This window comes from Gorilla gorilla, chromosome 7, assembly GCF_029281585.2.
Source record: "Gorilla gorilla gorilla isolate KB3781 chromosome 7, NHGRI_mGorGor1-v2.1_pri, whole genome shotgun sequence".
NCBI lineage: Eukaryota > Metazoa > Chordata > Mammalia > Primates > Hominidae > Gorilla > Gorilla gorilla.
In genome coordinates this window covers 150,476,148-150,494,971 of record NC_073231.2, presented here as the reverse complement: position 1 = coordinate 150,494,971, position 18,824 = coordinate 150,476,148, and the positions used below count along the sequence as shown (strand labels likewise).

Here is an 18,824-nt window from a genome sequence, read left to right as displayed (position 1 = left end):
GTGGCTGACAGCAGTGCACAGGGCAGTGTGGGCAGCAGGGTGGGCGGCTGCAGGCTGCTGATAGCCTTTCCTTGTGGGAATGTTCTGGGGCCATGGACATTGTGAGCACAGGACTCAAGCCCATGGTGCCTGTGGGGAAGTCTCAGGGACTCTGCACAGTGAGGGTGAGAACAGGGATGCCACCTTGACACAGCAGTCTGCGGGTTTCATGTGAGGATGGGCTGTTCGTCCCTTCCCTGCTCTTACTGGGGCCACATGCTCGAGCTTTAAGAAGGGTCAGAGCAGGCCAGGCGCAGTGGCTCATGGCTGTAATCCCAGCACTTTGGGAGGCCGAGGCACGCGGATCATGAGGTCAAGAGATCGAGACCATCCTGGCTAACATGGTGAAACCCCGTCTCTACGAAAAATACAAAAATTAGCCGGGCATGGTGGTGGGCGGCTGTAGTCCCAGCTACTCGGGAGGCTGAGGCAGGAGAATGGTGTGAACCCAGGAGGCGGAGCTTGCAGTGGGCCGAGATGGTGTCGTGGTACTCCAGCCTGGCTATAGAGCGAGACTCCGTCTCAAAAAAAAAAAAAAAAAAAAAAAGGTCAGAGCAGAGCAGATGCCTCCAGCTGTGCCCCATCAGGGAGAGAGACAGAAGGAAACACCACCCCAACCACAGGGCACTGGGGCCCTCTGGGCATGTCTGGTCCCGGACCCTTGTCTGCAGCAAGTGTGGTGGAGAAAAACCCAAGGCCTTGTTTCCTCACGTGCAGTGCCAGGGCCATGGCCCGCTCGGACTCTGGGCCCAGCGAGTCTCACCAGGACCAGGCTGTCTCCTGCAGGTTCCCATGCCCTTGGCTCAGAGAGGCGTTGTTTTCTTAGAATCAAGGCTTTCAGGTAGGTTTCTGAGAAGGAACTTCACTTTTAATGAAGGTAGCCCAGGCGCAGAGCTCTAACATTGTGCGGTGGTGCAGAAAGGACGAGGCTTCCATGCCCGCCAGCCTGTGCCCACCCCAGTTGTTCTCAGAGGCAGCCGATTCGCCTTCTTTCTTTTGGTGTCCCTGCTATTCCTCATTTCTTTCTATTTTCTCCACACTTTTTTTGGTGATTTTTTAAAATTTAGTTTTTTGGCTCTCGATACTTTCACAGGATTAAAAACAAACAGAAGCCAAGAAGGCATGTGCTACAAAGTTTCACTCCCTCCCCTCCCCCTCTCTGTTCCTGCCAACTCCCAGTACCACTTTTATTGCAGATGAAACAACACAAGCGCCCTTGTTCTCACTCCTGTTTGGGGCCCCCTGTTGGCCTGGTCCATACGTGCTCTTCCCTGTTGAACACGTTTGCGGTTGTTGCCCTGGCCGCACAGAGAGAACATCCACATCCCCTCCGGCAGCCTGTGCCCTTCCTCCAGCAGGCTCCGAGCTTGCGATGTGTCCGTCCTTGCTGGTGGACATTTGGTGCCACCGGTGGGGAGGGGTGACCAGTGCAGCTCCGGGGGACGCCCAGCAGGTGGTTGCTGGTCAGGGGGTGGTGTGTTCAATGTGGTAACCTTCTCTAGCTATCCTGCCTCAGCCACAGAGCCAGCTGGGCCATCTGGGTGTTACCCTGTTGTTACACAGTGACATCCTAAAGATTGTGTTGCCGCCGCATACCTTGCACCAGCACCCAGGCAAGGCCAGCTCCATCCGGGAGCATCTGCAGGTGTCTCTGTCCTCCCTGCTGCCCCCAGCTCCCCCTGCAGCCCTGGCCTCGCTCAGGCAGCCCCTTTGGTTATGACTTTCCTGAGTGTTGGGATTCCACACAAAATAAACCTCTGCCATCCAAGGTGTATCTCTCTGCTTCCTGAGAGCATGTCTGGGTTTGGGGATGGTTTTATCTAGAGGATAAGAATCCCTCATGTTTGCACTTTACGTGTCATGTCTTCCATTCCTAACACGTCTGGGATGATGACATTCATGGGACTCTGTGCCGGGAGAGACCAGAGTGAGGCGGGGAGGGCCTGCCCTCACGGAGCCCTTCAGTGACTCTGCCGGGAGAGACCAGAGTGAGGCGGGGAGGCTCTGCCCTGACGGAGTCCATCAGTGACTCTGCCGGGAGAGACCACAGTGAGGCGGGGAGGCCCTGCCCTCACGGAACCCATCATTGAGAGCGTGGTGTCCCAGGGCTGGTTCCCAGCTGGGCATCTGACCTCATGGCCAGCCTCTCCTTGACACCTGGAGTTCTCGTGCCTTCAGTTCATGTAGTGTCCCAGAGCTTCCAGCCTGAGTTTCATGGCTGTGACTTCATCCAGCTTCTTCTCCGCATGGTTGCACTGGCATCTGCAGCTCTGAGTATGAGAGGGATGGGGTTTTGGAGCTGTGCAGAGCCAGGCTTAGGACCCACTTCTTGTTAGAGAGTTGCAGTTTAACCGTGGACATGCCCAGTGTTTTCTTTGCTTCCTCCTGGATAACACGGGGACTGCGGTTGACACGTGCCCTCTGCCGTGGCCCAGCGCCTGTCACCTGCCACCCAGGGACAAGCCTGCGAGGACTGACTTCTGTCCTGAATGGGCGCACTGACTGGGCAGGGTGTGGCAGCATGGAGCAGAGGACCTGCTAGGGGCAGAGTCTGATGAGATGAAATTGAGTTCTGAGGAGGCAGCACAGCTCATGAGGAAGGGGCTCAGGTGTAGGGTGAAGGTACAGGGCTTGGGTTTGGTGCCTGCAATGACTCAGAGTGCAGGTGCAGCCGAGAGCTGTGCAGACACCTGGTGCTGAAAGGCCAGGTGCGAAGTCACGGACAGGGACGTGCTTTGGCCTGGGTTGATGATGAAGTCCTGCAGACTGCACTGCTCCCAAGGGCCTGTAGTGAGAGAAGGCCTCAGATGCCGCTTCAAGTGACTCAGAGCTCAGAAATGCATGGTGGAAGCCGGAAGGGGCACCGCCACGAGCCGACGTGCATTTGGCAGTGTTTCAATTATGGAGGTATAATTTATATATAAAAAATTCACTCGTTTCAAGTATATAATCCCATGGTTTTTAGTAAATTTGTAGAGTCGTGCAGCCATCACCTCCTGTCGAGCGTTTCCATCACCTAGAAGATGCTGCTGCTTTGTGCCCAGCCCCGCCTCGTAGCCACCTCCATCTCTGCCGATCTGCCACTCCCGGTCACTTAATGGACATGGAATCCTACAATATGTCATCTTTTGTGTCTGACTTTGTTGCCTGCTTTCTTTTGTTTTTTAAAACACTTTCTCCAGGGTTTCTGGAGGGCTCTTTTAGCCTTAGAGCCAATCCCTCTCTATGGCTGAAGCATCGCATTGAGTGGGTCCACCGTCTTTTCTCCCCCATCGTCTGGTGGTGAACGTGGGGCTGTGCTGTGTTTGGCTCCTGTGAATGGTGCTGCTGGGAATGTGCATGTCCGGGTCTCACTGTGCATTTGTGACTTCATGTCTCCCGAGTAGATTCCTGGGAGTGGAATTGCTGGGTCACGTGGTAGATTTTTACCAAACTGTTTTCCAAAGTGAGTTCTTACTTGCAGTGTACGAGGGCTCTTGTTTCTCCACATTCTCGCCAACACTTTTGTGTGACTTATTTTTTTTCTCCCTTTTAAAACATTGCCTTTCTTTTTTTCCCTAGCCATCATATTGGGTGAAAAACAATAGCAAAATAGACTTTCTATCAAAATTCATAACCTTTATGCTTCAAAATACACCATTAAGAAGGTGAAAGGACAAGCTAGGCATGGTGGTTACACATGTAATCCCAGTACTTTGTTTTTCTTCTATCACACGTCCTTTGGTTGTTGAATCTAAGAAGTCTTGGTCCTTTAGTAACATTGAGTACAATCCTCTGGATTCAGTTTAGTGTCTTGTAAGTCACTGGAGATTTCAGTCGAGTGGAGGCATAGACCAGAGTGTCAGAGTTGAGGCCCCAGGGGAAGGTGAGGAGATGGAGGCCACTTCGTCAAAGGAACTGTGGGGACATGCGGGGTGAGAACCAAAGTGGTGGGTGGAGGGGCAGAGAGCTGGGCACCAGTCTCTCTGTGTGATTATTTTTTTCTTTTGTTTTTCTTTTTGAGATTGGGTCTGGCTCTGTCGCCTAGGCTGAAGTACAGTGGCATGATCACAGCTCACTGCAACCTCTGCCTCCCGGGCTCAAGCAGTCCTCCCACTCGGCCTCCCAAGTAGCTGAGACTGCAGGTGTGCACCACCATGCCTGGCAATTTTTTTGTAGAGACAGGGTTTTGCCATGTTGCCCAGGCTGGTCTCAAGCACCTGAGCTCAAGCAGTCCACTCACCTCAGTCTCCCAAAGTGCTACGATTACAAACGTGAGCCACCACACCATCTCTTTATACGGTGGAGATAAGAACATGTTAAATACTGGCAGGAAGGCCAGTGGAGAGGGGGAGGGCTACTCTACAGAAGAGACAAGGGATCATTGACAGCAGAAGTTTCCTGAGGAGGAGGAAGACCTTGGTGTTAATTTTCTATTGTTGTTTTGTTTGCTTGTTTGAGACAGGGTCTTGCTCTGTTGCCCAGACTGGAGTGGAGTGGTGTGATGTCGGCTCACTGCAGCCTCAATCTCCTGTGCTCAAGGGATCCTCCTGCCTCAGCCTCCCAAGTAGCTGAGATCACAGGCATGAGCCATCACACCTGATGTACTAGTCTGTTGTCGTGCTGCTAATAAAGACATACCCGAGACTGGGTAATTTATAAAGGAAAGAGGTCTAGATGACTCACAGTTCAACGCAGTTGGGGAGGCCTCACCATCGTGGCAGAAGGCAAAGGGGAAGCAAGAGAGTGTGTACAGGGGAACTGCCCTCTTATAAAACCATCGGATCTCATGACACTTATTCACAGTCATGAGAACAGCTCAGGAAAGACCCGTCCCCATGATTCAATTACCTCCCACTAGGTCCCTCTCATGACACGTGGTGATTATTGCAATTCAAGGTGAGATTCGGGTGGGGACACAGAGCCAAACTATATCACCTGGCTAATTTTTTTTTTTTTTTAATTTTTATCTTTTTTTTCCCCCTGAGACGGAGTCTCACTCTGTCACCCAGGCTGGAGTGTGATAGCATGATGTCAGCTCACTGCAGCCTCTGCCTCCCAGGCTCAAGCAATTCTCCTGCCTCAGCCTCCTGAGTAGCTGGGACTACAGGCGCCCGCCACCATGCCTGGCTAATATTTTGTATTTTTAGTAGAGCCAGGGTTTCACCATGTTGGCCAGGCTGATCTTGAACTCCTGGTCTCAGGTCATCCACCCACCTCTGCCTCCCAAATTGCTGGGATTAACAGGCCTGAGCCACTGCACCCAGCCCAATTTTTATCTTTGTTTGTTTTGATTTTTAATAGAGACGAGGTCTCATGTTGCTGAGGCTGGTCTTGAACTTGTGCACTCAAGCAATCAGCCTGCCTCAGCATCCCAAAGTGCTGAGATCAGAGGTGTAAGCCACATCTGTGTTAGTTTTCTATTGCTGCCATAACAAACCACCACAGATTTAACCTCTTAAAGCAACATACATCTGTTGCGCACAGATCTATGTAGCCTGGGTGTGGTTCTGAGAGTTTTGTCTCTCCAGGTTTGGATTTGCAGGTGGGTATGCTGAGAGGCCAAGGATGAGGTAGTGGGTGGCTGCAGTGGCCCACCCGGAGCTTGTGGCAGGTACCCCTCCTCCTCGTGGCTGCACTGTGATGGGATGTCCCCCTCTCCTTGCATGATGGGTAAATGCACTGGCTTCAGAGGACACTCTTGGGTACCTGTGGGGCCAGCTCAGACTGTGGCAGGAGCTTGGGTGCATCCTGGGTCTGCATTTCTTCTTCCTGAGCTCCCCTCCTAAATAGAGCCCGTGAAGCCACATCCTTGTCTCAGGCTCTGCTTTTGGCGGAGGCCGACAGAGGCTGAGTCTAAGCTGGAAGTTGAGGGGTGTGGGAGGATGGAGTCCTGGGGTGGAGTGATGGGCAGAACGCAGGAGAGCTGAGGGGATGCCAGGAGACAGGTCAGGTGGTGCTGCCAGGGTCCTGCCTGAGCTCCCGCCTCAGGAGTTGGCCACCTGGGCACCACTGCGTTCTTCCTCGATGTGAGCATGGTGGGGTCTTGGTGGTCAGCTTCGCTTTACCAGCCCATCATCATCTGCCTGCGTCTGCATCTCCATGTTGTCTCATTTCTGCTTGACAGATTGTAGCAGCCGGTTATACAACATAAAGAATTAATTTTCATTCCATAAAGAATTTAATAGTGTCTTCCTCTCCTTTCCCGTCCTCTGGTGCCTTGAGGGCCAGAGACCGGTGCCCCAGGGTCCCAGATGCCATAGACTAGAACCTGAGAACCAGAAGCTGGTGTGGTCTTTCCGCCCATGATCCTGTGGCAGAACAGGTGGATGGTGGATGAAAGCTTTCAGATGTCACCTCCTGGAACACCTCTGCAAGAGCTGGTGCTGGGATGGGCCCAGGCAGATGAGAAATTAAAATATCTAGTTGAGTGTACATTTTATTATTGTAGGAAAGAAGAAATAGAGTAATGTCCGTATAGATGAAGAGTGGGACCCTCACAATGTTGATTTCTATGTACTAGGGTCTGACGAAATGAAAGCAACTAGAACAGAGCATTTAGCGAGGTTAAAACAGACAACTAACTGTGTGAATCGGAAAACGTGTCTTCGTTTTCAACAGTGTTTCGTGGGACGCTTATCTAATACCTAATGGCTATTGATCAGGATTTAGAGAGGTTAAAACAGACAACTGTGTGAATCGAAAACTCGGCTTCGTTTTCAACAATGTTTTATGGGATGCTTATCTAATACCTAATGGGTATTTATCGGGAAAACACTTCTTTACTGCAGTGCTGCGACATTTTTTGTTGTTTCTGCTAAATCTATGTTGAAGTGTTGCTTTGTAAGTGTGCTGTATTAGTCTGTTTTCAAGCTGCTGATAAAAACATACCTGAGACTGGGTAATTTATACAGGAAAAAGGGTTTAATGGACTTACAGTTCCACATGGCTGGGGAGGCCTCACAATCATGGTGCAAGGCAAGGAGGAGCAAGTCACGTCTTACCTGGGTGGCAGCAGGCAAAGAGGAGAGCTTGTGCAGGGAAACTCCCATTTTTAAAACCATCAGATCTCGTGAGACTCATTCACTATCACGAAAACAGCACGGGAAAGACCCACCCCCATGATTCAATTATCTCCCACCAGGTCGCTCCCCCAACATGTGGGAATTATGGGAGCTACAAGATGAGATTTGGGTGGGGACACAGAGCCAAACCACATCATGTGCCATGAAAACTGTCCCTGTCAGTCCCCCATGTGCAACTGAGCCACGCGAGAGTCCAAAAACAGGTGGGTGCTTGTTTGAACGTGTTTGTGTTTAGCCAATCCCTGGTGTCATGGAGCTTCTAAAATAGCATAGATTACTCGATCTGGCTTTTGGCAGAAATGGTTTTCCATATTTTCTGCATGTCGCTTGTAATATATTCTACAGAGAGCAAGGGTAGTTCTTGCATCCGTAACCCATTCTTAAAAACCAGACATCTTGCATGAAAATGCTGTCTTTTTCATGTTAAATAGGAAAAGCCAGTAAATTATTATGTGTCAGTGCAACCAGTTTCCTAAGACAAAACATCCGTGTAACAAACACCCTTTATACAAGAAACAGGCTATCATGTGAGGATGTTAATGTTTTAAATGCGGCTTCCTGACACTGGACAGCCAAGGTGAAGCTTTCACTGTTGCTTTTCCCAGGGTGACATTGAGAGGCCTGTTTGTGTCAGCATCATCCACGCAGCACGTGCTCTGCTCACATCCACGTGTGTGATTGTGGCGTCTTCTACTTGTATCTGAAATGCAACTTGAGGATTTTTTTTTCTCCCCTGCACTTCATTTTGTTAAAATGTTGGTTTTGTTTTTTGATGTAAATACAAAATTTACCATGGCAACCATTGACAGGAATACATATTGGAAGAATCATATGGTTTGTGAACTTATAAACTGTCAAAAATAAAAAGATGCTCTACCAAGAAATGTTGACCAGGAAGACATCTGTGGGGTGTACCTGTAATATGGTTAATGTTAACAGATGATGATTTAAGAAGTTCTTTTTTTATATTTTGAAATAATTTTTGTGATAGAAATGAAATTTAAATTAATTCAAAAATATTTCTTTTCTTTCTTTCTTTCTTTTTTTTTTTTTTTTTTTTGAGACGGAGTCTTGCTCTGTCGCCCAGGCTGGAGTGCAGTGGCGCGATCTCAGCTCACTGCAACCTCCACCTCCCGGGCTCAAGTGATTCTCCTGCCTCAGCCTCCCAGGCAGCTGGGACTCAGGCATGTACCACCATGCCCGGCTAATTTTTGTATTTTTAGTAGAGGTGGAGTTTCACCATGTTGGCCAGACTGGTCTCAAACTCCTGACCTCAAGTGATGTACCTGCCTCGGCCTCCCAAAGTGTCGGGATTACAGGCGTGAGCCACCGCTCCTGGCCCATGCCGAAGGTAATTTTTTAAAAAAGCATACTGGCTTCCAGGTAAGGGTGGCAGAGTGAACACAAATGCAGTGTCACTCTTTCCCAAGCCTTTGCTAAGTGAACAGCAAAGTGATGTTTTAAAAAGTCAGACTCACAGGGAATGGGTGAAGTGGGAGAGAAGACAGTAGTGAAGTTCTGGAAGCTGGGAAGCAGATGGGTGAGTGATCATTTACTGAGCAGATCCGAGAAAGCCAGATTCCATGTCGGCAGTGAGGGAAGCTAAGGATTCATGCTGTTTGTGCTACAGAACACTCAAAAGTCTCGAAAATTGGGGTACTAGGGACTTAAAAAGTGAAAAAGAACATGAAGATGAGCAGAAAACAAGAGATCAGCAGGAGTGATCAGGAAGATTTGCAAGAGACCAATCAATAGGTTAAATGTCAGATTATGTACAGTTGAGAGAAACTTTGTGAACTGGAAGACATTTTTTAAGAATGCAGCCAAGAGTTAACAAGACGGGGAAAGTGACAGAGAAGTTGGTTGAGACACAGAGGATAGAATGCAAAAGTTTAAGATACATTTGATTTCAGCCCCAGAAGGGGAAAATAGAATGGAGAAGAGGCAGTATTTGAAGAGCCGTTGGCTGAAGGATATTCTGTAACTGATGAAAGATTTGAGTCCCTAGGTAATGGAAACGCAGTATATTTTAAACAGGTTAAATGAAAGAAATCCATGTGGACACACATCATAGGAAAGCTCCAAAACACCAAAGACCAGGAGAAGATTTTAAAAGCAACCAGAGGTAGGAGAGAGGTCATCCAGGGCAGTGCCAGCAGTACAGACGGCCGGCTGCCTTCTCAGCAGCAGAGAAAGCCAGAAGACTGTGGTGTTCATCTTCAATATTGAGAGAAGGAACCTATTGAGCATCCAACAAAATTATCTTTTAACATCAAGGGTGAAATGACATTTTCAGATAAAACAGAGTTTACTACCAACAGACCATCATTAAAGATGCTTCTAAAAGACAGGATTCAGGAAGAAGGAAAAATGTTTTAAAAGGAAAGAATGAGCTGGGCGTGGTGGGTCATGCCTGTTATTGCAGCACTTTGAGAGGCTGAGGAAGGAGGATTACTTGAGGCCAGGAGTTCAAGACCAGCCTGAGCAACATAGCAAGACCCCTCTCTAAAAAAAAAAAAGAAAGAAAAATATCCACGTGTGGGTGGCACACACCTGTGGTCCCAGCTACCCAGGAGGGTCACTTGAGCCCAGGAGTTTGAGGTTGCTGTGAGGCATGATGGTGCCACTGCACTCCAGCCTGGGCAACCGAGCAAGACCGTCTAAAAAAAAAAAAAAAAAAGAGAGAGAGATGCAAAAAGAAATGGTTAGCGAAATGTAAACACATCTCTAAGTCTATAAACATTGCATGAAATAATTGTTTTTTGTTTGTTTGCTTTTTGAGACGGAGTCTCGCTCTGTTGCCAGGCTGGAGTGCAGTGGCATGACCTTCGCTCACTGCAACCTCTGCCTCCCGGGTTGAAGTGATTTTCCTGCCTCAACCTCCTGAGTAGCTGGGATTACAGGCACCCGCCACCATGCCCAGCTAATTTTTGTATTTTTAGTAGAGACCGGGTTTCACCATGTTGGCCAGGATAATCTCGATCTCTTGACCTCATGATCCGCTCATCTCAGCCTCCCAAAGTGCTCGGATTACAGGCGTGAGCCACCACGCCCAGCAATGAAATAATCTTTGTAGGGTTCAAAAGAAAAAAAAGACTAAACAGAAGCATGGGTTGCAAGATAAAGTTGAGAATCTCTCAGAAAATAGAGCAAAAATTTGGAGTTGGAGAATAGGAGAAAAGAATATTCAAGGACCAGTCTAGAGAGTCCAGTACCTGGATAGTAAAAGTTTTAGGAATGAGATGGAAGAAACATCAATGAGAGAAAGTCACTGAACAAAATGTCCCAGAGTCCACCAGACACCCACTCACTGTGTGAAAGCAGACTGGTACAAAGACACAAAGACACGGCGTCTGGAAATCCTAGACCCTGAGAACAGATTGAAGATTCGGAAAGCTTCCAGAAAGACACAGATTGCATTCCAGGATTGAGGGTCAGAATAACTTTGGGCTTCTTAATAGCAGTTCTGGAGTTTGGAAGTCTGTGAAGCAGTAAGTTCAAAATTCTGATGGAAAGTGATTTCCTTTGTAGTATTCTTTACCCTTTGAAACTATCAAAGACCTCAGGCATCTTTTTTCTGGAAGTGACTGAAATGTTCCTTACCAAAACAAGGTGGTAAATGGAGGGTGCTGAGCCTGGGGTGCGGGAGTGTCACCCCGGTGATGCTCCAGGGCTGGGAACCACCTTGGTCCTTTAAACATGTACAAAGCTAGTTTGGTTAAAGATGCAAGTGTGCAGAGCTAGCAGATGTTATGCATACTTTATCCTGCAGAAGTGAAAATGGGGTTTGGTAATGCTGTGTCTGTGTTAGCATCTGCTCTGATGTACCAGGCGTCCCGCCCTCCTGGGCATCTTCACATCGCCTGCATCGCAGGGAGGATTGGGGCTGTCGGGAGCTTGGCCTGGTGTGTAGGGTTCCTGCAGACCCCACAGTTTCTTCCTTTTGTCATCTTTTTTATTCCTTCTGTACTCCTCCCCCTAGTCCCTCAGTAAAAACAAAACAAACCAACCCAGGCAGTTCAATTGTGAGTTTACATTTTCCTACCCCTTTCCCGCTCTTATTGCTAATCCTCCACTAAAATTAGCTGAGTATTGAGTTTTAAGAAGTTTTTCTTCTGCACTCACCCCATAAGAATCAACACAGAATTCTCTACCTGTGGTCACCAAGAAGGGTTTCTCCATACCAGCCACAAATCAGTCCCACAGCAGACACCAGCTGGGTGTCCTCTAAGTCAGTCCCCACACTGTCTTACCTGGCAGGAGATTCAGCCCCCCTCTAATTCAGTCCTCACACTGTCTGCCTGGTGGTAGCCTCAGATCCCACCGGGTAAGTGCTCAGCCCCCTCTAATTCAGTCCCCATACTGTCTACCTGGCGGTAGCCTCAGCCCCCCTCTAATTCAGTCTCCACACTGTCTACCTAGCGGGAGACTCAGATCCCACCGGGTAAGCGCTCAGCTCCCCAAGACCGCCCCCACTTCCAGTGCCTATCACAAGCCCAGGGATAATTCACCCGAGCTCTGACCAACCAGGTACAAATCGGGGTTCCCACACCCCCTCCTTGGGTCTGACTAATTTTCAAGAGTGACTCATAGAATTTTGGGAAGCTTACATTGATGTTTATCATGAAGGATATTACAAAGGATACAGATGAAGAGAAGCGTAGGGTGAGGTGTGGGGAAAGGGCCTGGAGCTTCCATGCCTTCCCCAGGTGCACTGTTCTCCAGAAACCTCCCCCCATGTGTTCAGCTCTCTGGAAGCTTCTTGAACGCTGTCCTTTTGGGGTTTTATGGAAGCATCATTACATAGGCATGATTGCTTAAACCGTTGGTGACCAACTTAACCTTCAGCCTCTTTCCCCTCCCCCCATGGGGAGTGCAGCTGAAAATCCACCCCTCTAATCGTGCGTTGGTCTTTCTGGTGACCTACCCCATCCTCAAGCCACCTAGGGGCTGCAGTCTTGAGTCAACTCACTAGTGTACAAAACAACATAACCATGGAGATTCTAAGCATTTTAGGAGCTGCGTGCCAGGGTGGGATGAAGACCAAGCACACATTTTACAATATCACCAGAATCCTTTGTGGGAACCCCTAGATTAGGGATTCAAGAATGTTTCCCCAAGAAGTGAATGTGTGAGCTTAGTCCTGACGGAGAGACAGAAGTTACCCAAGGCCAGAATGTGCAGGGAAGTGTTCCAGACAGGAGTGGAGACTACACCCGCACAGGGCCTGGAGTTCCCGGGAGCCGAGTGGAGACTGCGCCTGCAGAGGCCTGGAGTTCCAGACAGGAGTGGAGACTGCGCCTGCAGAGGCCTGGAGTTCCCGGGAGCCCAGTGGCTCAGGGACTGAAAGGCACTGATTAGATTGCCTTCATGGGCACAGAGGGCTCCTTTCAGTCTGATGACATCTTTATATTTGGTTTGTCTTTCCCGTTAATTGGGTAAGAAGTTTTGTTTTCCTCTCTGCAGTTTGTTACAACTGACTGCAGAACTTGTATTCATGTATCTTTTTAAATCTCATGTGGAGAGGCAGCTTTTCCTGTTGTGTGCTGATTATGGATTAAATTTAAGACTCAAATATAGGTTCACCAGGCATGGTGGTATGCGCTGTAGTCCTGGCTGCTCTGGGGGCTGAGATAGGAGTGAGCCCTGGAGGTGGAGGCTGCAGGATCTGCAATCACCAGTGCACTCCAGCCTGGGTGACAGAGCAAGACTCTATCTGTTAAGATTCAATGGGGCCCAAATTTCAAATTTTTTTTGTTCTCATGGTCCATGTTATGAAGGACCACTTTAAGAAAATGTAGTGTGACTTGAAAGTAAACTCCATGAAATTCATAGTTAACTACAAAGCATTTAGCTTTGAATTAGTAGCTGGGCTTTGAAATTTTGGGCATTATGGAAGATTTCTTTTCTTTTTTTGCCAACTGGACATTCCAATTTTTCTTTTCTTTTTCTTTTTTTTTTTTTGAGACGGAGTCTCACTCTGTCGCCAGGCTGGAGTGCAGTGGCGTGATCTCAGCTCACTGCAATCTCTGCCTCCCAGGTTCAAGCGATTCTCCTGCCTCAGCCTCCCAAGTAGCTGGGATTACAGGTACATGCCACCACACCCAGCTAATTTTTCTGTGTTTTTAGTAGAGACAGGGTTTCACCATGTTGGCCAGGATGGTCCCGATCTCCTGACCTCGTGATCCACCTGCCTCAGCTTCTTGAAGTGCTGGGATTATAGGCGTGAGCCACTGCGCCTGGCCTTTCTTTTTAAAAACAGAAAAAAACAAAAAAAAAGAAAACAGGGTCTTGCTGTGTCACCCAGGCTGGAGTGCAGTGGTGGATCTCAGCTCACTGCAGCCTCCACCTCCCCAGGCTCAGGTGATCCTCCTGCCTCAGCCTCCCAGGAAGCTGGGATTACAGGCACAAGCCACCTTGCTTGGCTAATTAAAAAAAGAAATTTATAGAGATGGGGTCTCACTATGTTGCTTAGGCAGGTCTTGGCCTACTGAGCATGGCCCGGAAGATTTCTTGAGCTGGATTCATAATTCACCTCTTAAATGAAAAATAAGTAAAATATATCTTGATCGTGAAACATGATTGTTGGAGTATTTTCTCTTTGACAGCATTTTTAGAGTGTGGGTTTGGGTCTGTGAGAAATGTGCTGAGTCCCTGCCCGGCCTCAGGCTCAGGGCAATTGTCTGGGCGGTTGTGGGGCCGTCACCTGATGTGCAGCGCTGCCTGGGGAGATGGCGCTTTGGAGAGTGTGTTTGGCCAGTTGGTGGCAATCCTGCTGCCCTGTCTGGGTGAGGCAACTGCCCATGAGCCCACCGGAACCCCTGGGGCAGGAGACTGACGGCCCAGGCCCAGACCCGGCTCTGCCCTGTGGCGCAGCCCACTGTACCCCTCGATTCGCCAGTTCCACCAGGCAAGCCCACCACTCATTGACACTCAGTCCTCGTGCACGCTGAGGCCACCAGGCAGAGGCAGTGAGGGTTTGTCGACATGCTTTGAGGTTGATCAGTCACAGGCTGCTCCAGTGCAGCTGGAAGAGGGGCTGCAGGCTCTGGACAAGTGACAGGAGGTGGGCTCTGCAGCTCTCCTGCAGGATGACGGTGCTCTGGACAAGTGACGGGAGGTGGGCTCCGCGGCTTTCCTGGAGGGTGACGGTGCCTGTTCTGTGAACTTATAGCAGTCACTGAATTGTGTACTCACAGTGCATGGATCTTAAGGTGTGCAACTTATACTGCAGTGAAACTGTTTTAGAAATAAAAGTTCACCAGGATGTGACTTGGGTGGAAAAAAGAAAGCAGAATCAGCACTTTGGGGGTCAGAAGCTCCAGGAGGGGCAGTGATGGTCCTGGCAGACCCAGGAGGGCAGGGCAGTGGCAAGGGGGCTCACAGGGTGAGAACCAGTGCACGTCGCACTGGCTTCAACTGAGGGCTCAGAATCCACGGCCCTGGCTTTCTGAGAGGTGGCAGCTGAGATACGGAGTCCCAGTCACCAGCTTTACCTGAGGGCTCAGAATCATGGCCCTGGCTTTCTCAGAGGTGGCAGCTGAGATACGGAGGCCCAGTCACCGGCTGTTTGAAAAGCAGTTGGGTCCTAGACTCTTGCTCTCAGTTCTTGACACTGACAGTTGCCCTGCCCGGTGTGGAGGCCCTTTCTCTGGAAAAAGGTTACAGGAAAATAGGAGATGTTGGTATTGGGGCTCTGGCCGAGGTGAAGCTGGAAGTTCCCTGCCCAGAATGGGATGGCAGCCAGGCCTTTCCCTCTGCACAGGTTTCTTTGGGGGATCCAACTGCCAAGGGAGACCCAGAGGTGCTTACACCAGGGACCCCGACAGATGGCCCAGCTGCACTGCACTGACCTGGCCCCATCCACCTCGACAGGTTCAGAGTCAAGCTTCCAACAGGAAGGACACAGACCAACTTCAACTTGCAGAAGACAGAGACTCTTCACAGAGAAGAGCATCAGATACTGTGATTATCCTCAGGAACGAGAGCATATCACACCCGTGAAACAGGGCAGATGGCGTAAAGAAAGGGATATTCAGAGAACAGAAAAAATGCTTGGCAGTTAAAGGTGTGATGGCGGGAATGAGAACTCGAGGGTTGGAAGATGAGTGACGAGGGTGCAGCCTACTAGAAAGAAGGGCAGAAGGACAGGCAAGAAATGGGGCCTCGTCCGTTCCTGCTGCTGCAGCTGAGTGCCCTGGACTGGTGGGATGGTTGGATATTTGCCCAAATCTCATGTCGAAATATAATCCCCGGTGTTGGAGGCGGGGTCTGGCGGGAGGTGTTTGGATCATGGGGGTGGATCCCTCATGAATGGCTTGGCCCACCCCCTTGGCGATGAGTGAGCTCTGGCTCTGGCTCATGCGAGATGGATCTGGTCATTTAAACGTGGGCAGCAACTGCCCCCTCTTGCCCCTGCTTTGGCCATGTGAGGCACCTGCTCCTGCTGGCCTTCCGCCATGAGTCAGAGCTACCTGAGGCCTCCCTGGAAGCCAAGGGATGTTGGTGCCATGCTTCCTGTACAGCCTGCAGAACCATGAGGCAACTAAACCCCTTTTCTTTATAAATTACAGTCTCAGGTATTGCTTTATAGCAATGCAAGATTGGCCTATTACAGATGGGTAATTTATAGACAACAGAAACTTACTTCTCACAGTTCTGGAGGCTGGGAAGTCCGTGAGCAAGGCCCTGGCCGGTCGGCGTCTGAGGAGGGCCAGCTCCTCACTGGCACCTCTCACCTAGCGAAAGAGAGGGAAAGTCCAGGCCCTCAGGACGTGATCACCCCCTGGGGTGGGGTTAGTGGTGCCACCTCTTAACACTGTCACATGGGGTTCTGGGTCTAGCATCCGCATTTGGCGGGGGACATTCATTCACACCACAGCAAATAGGAAATGAAGAGCAGAGTCTAGGAAGCTCAGTGTCTCGGTCACTGGAGTTCTAGGAAAAGGACAGAGGGGACACCATGTCACCAGGCACGTTGGGCTTGCGTGCTCAGCACAGTGGGTGAGACCAGACCCTTGGGAGGCTGCAGAAGCTGGGGGCCAGGGCTGGGGCGCTTCTTAGCCACCGTAGGGCTGAAGAACCAGGAAGCACTTTCAAAATTGTGACAGAATGACCCTGATGAAGCCGAATAGTCCATCTGTTGTCAAGGTAGAATGAAGACATTTCCAGACAGGCATGGTTTCAAAACTTTACCTCCCATCTAACATTTTTCAGGAAAGGGCACCTGTGCCTGGGCGAGCACATGAGTTGTGGTGGGGCAGTGAGGAGGAGCTGGACGGTACCGGGTGGGGGCCTAGCTGGGGCTGGGGCACCAGGCCACTGCTGTTGACCAGGCCTGCCGGTTCCTGTTCGGCTCGTGTGCTCTGGGCCTCAAGCATGTTGCTGGGATGCCTGGTGTTGGCATCTGGGCTCGTCCCACACCATTGCCAGGGGCCTGTTGGGGCTGGGGTTCAGCCTTGCCTGTCTCTCAGTAAGAAGTTGCCCTTGTGGTGTTTGGGGCTAGAATCAGCCCCCAGGGCCCCCCACAGTGTCCCCTGCCCCTGCATTGTGCTGCACCTGGACTCACAGTTGGGAGGTGCCGCCTTTGCCATCCCTCAGGATGTGCCCCCAGCAAGTCCCCCAACACTTCCCACAGGGCCGTCCCCTCTGCACACACCGACACTATTGCAGCTTCAAGTCCCCCGGCCACCACCCAGCGCCCTCCTCCTCTTCCTGTCGCAGCCCCGCCCGAGTCTCGTCCTCTCCACCCTCTGCCAGCACAGGTCTGGCCCCAGGCCCCCGGGCAGAGGCGCTCATTGCTGTCAATGCCATCACCCGGTGTACCACACAAAGCTGCTACTTTTGTTGATCAAGAAAAATATAATTTCACAGGGTTGAATCTGTTTGCTGATGTCTTTCAGGTTTGTCTCCAAAGCTCGGACTTCTGAAACCACACTTGCTTTTGGGTAGCTCATGCAGGATAAGCCCCTCACACTCGCCTGTCCCCAGCCCCACTCTCCCTGGCCTTCCCCAGCCTGCTGCAGCTCCAACGTCTGCCAGGGCCCATCCAGCCAAGCCCTGGAGGTCTCACGGCCGTGCTCTTCCTCAGCCCTGCTGGAGCCTGCGGGTCTGCTCTTGAGGTGTCGCCATTGGTGCAGCTCCGCCTTAGGCTGAGGCTGCCCCTGATCAGGCAGCAGGGTGAGTGGTGACTGGGAAAAGGGAAAAACCTTCCGTTACAGAAGATACCGAGAAGAGCAATGTGGTCTCAAACCTAGAGTTTGCAACTCATGTAGCTGAAGACACTCATTCTGTGCACATTGTGAACCTACAGAAAACGTTTCCAAGTTAGTAAGATCCAGTAAAGGAGTGGACGGAGGGTGTGAGCCAACACCTTTGGGGGAGGGAGGCACTAACGGGAAGCGCGTGGCAGGTGCTGGACTTTGGTGGTGGGAGATGCATCCGCCATTACAAGAATCGCACGCGTCCTCCCGGGCGCAAAAGTGATGGGGTGCAGCAATGCGAAGCTGGATTTCGGTGGTGGGAGACGCGCCTGCCATCACAAGAATCGCATGCGTCCCGCCCAGGCACAGCGGTGACAGGGTGGGGCAGTGAGAAGCTGGACCGGGATGTGGGGCACGGAATTCCTACAAACTGGTGGTAGGCTGAGCTTAGAACAGACACAAGGAATTCGGCAGCCTGGGGTAGTTCTTTGGCCCATGGGTTATTTAGAGGGTGGGTTCCCTGTTGGTTGGAGTCAGGCCAGCCTGATTGGCTCATTGACTGTTGGGAATCTGTGTTCTTCTAGATCGGTGATCTTGTTTTGTTGTCTGCCCACCCTGTCAGTTATCGAGAGAGACGGTTTTAAATCTCCCACTGTGGTTGTGGGTTTGTCTGTTTTTCCTTTCAGTTCTGCCAGCATTTGCTTTGTAAACCTAAAGCTGGATGATGCCACGTACATTCAGGATTGCCGTTTGACTTGGCATGCCACTCCGGAATGCCCTCTGTGCTGCTGCCTCTCATCTGGCACGAGGGTTGCTGGACCAGCCCTCTCTGTGTGTGTTCTCCTGGCTATTTTTCCTGCTGTAGCTCTCATGAGTGTCCCCTGCTTGAATGACTGGGTTGCTTTTACCTGGCAAATGTTCACTGACAGCCCACACCATGCTATGCTCAAAGGGCTGGGGAGAGCAGCGGGTGATGTCTTCTGCCCACAGGTGGCACCTGGCCCCTGCCCTGCATGGTGACCACCATGGTACCCCACGCCGCCCCTCTCTGAGGGCGCTGTCTCTGTGTGGGGCCAACATCAGCCACCTGCAGTTTGTGTCAGAATACCAAGTGAGAGCCTGAGAGGCTGCTGTGCCCGATGCCAGCCATGGCTCTCCCGCAGGTGCAGGACTGGCAGTGCCAGCCTCCTGGGGAACACGGCCCCCAGCCCACTGCATTGGTCTGCATGCAGCTGGGCCAGAGTCTGAGTTGTGGCGGGCCCCCCACTGGCTCTGAGGCAGGGGCAAGGCTCCCATGCTGCTGACTCCAGAGCCAGTGGTCGGAGTGCCTGGCAGAGCACTGCTGTGACTGGGAGGGCAAGGGGTCCAGGGTGCAGGGAGGTCTCCATGAGCCAACCTGCCTCATGGCTGATGAAGTCAGCAGCTGCTTTGTTTTGTTTTGTTTTGTTTTTTGAGACAGGGTCTTGCTCTGTTGCCCAGGCTGAAGTGCAGTGGCACCATCTTGGCTCACTGTAGCCTC

The 18,824-nt window shown here is 50.8% G+C and overlaps 1 protein-coding gene across 8 annotated transcripts in view; it reads left to right on the top strand.

Moving 5' to 3' along the window:
• Nucleotides 1-18,824, top strand: part of ARHGAP39 (Rho GTPase activating protein 39) — a 170,047-nt gene that overhangs the window by 54,294 nt on the left and 96,929 nt on the right. For 2 of the 8 annotated variants that reach the window (XM_063709638.1, XM_055348585.2), the window contains exon 2: nucleotides 17,006-17,282. The exons of 5 other annotated variants lie outside the window; for them this stretch is intronic. The gene's annotated coding sequence lies outside the window, so the exon portion shown is untranslated. Of the gene's footprint in view, nucleotides 1-14,978; nucleotides 15,172-17,005; nucleotides 17,283-18,824 lie in introns of all 8 variants that reach the window. One more of the 8 variants, XM_063709635.1, reaches the window with a different exon arrangement.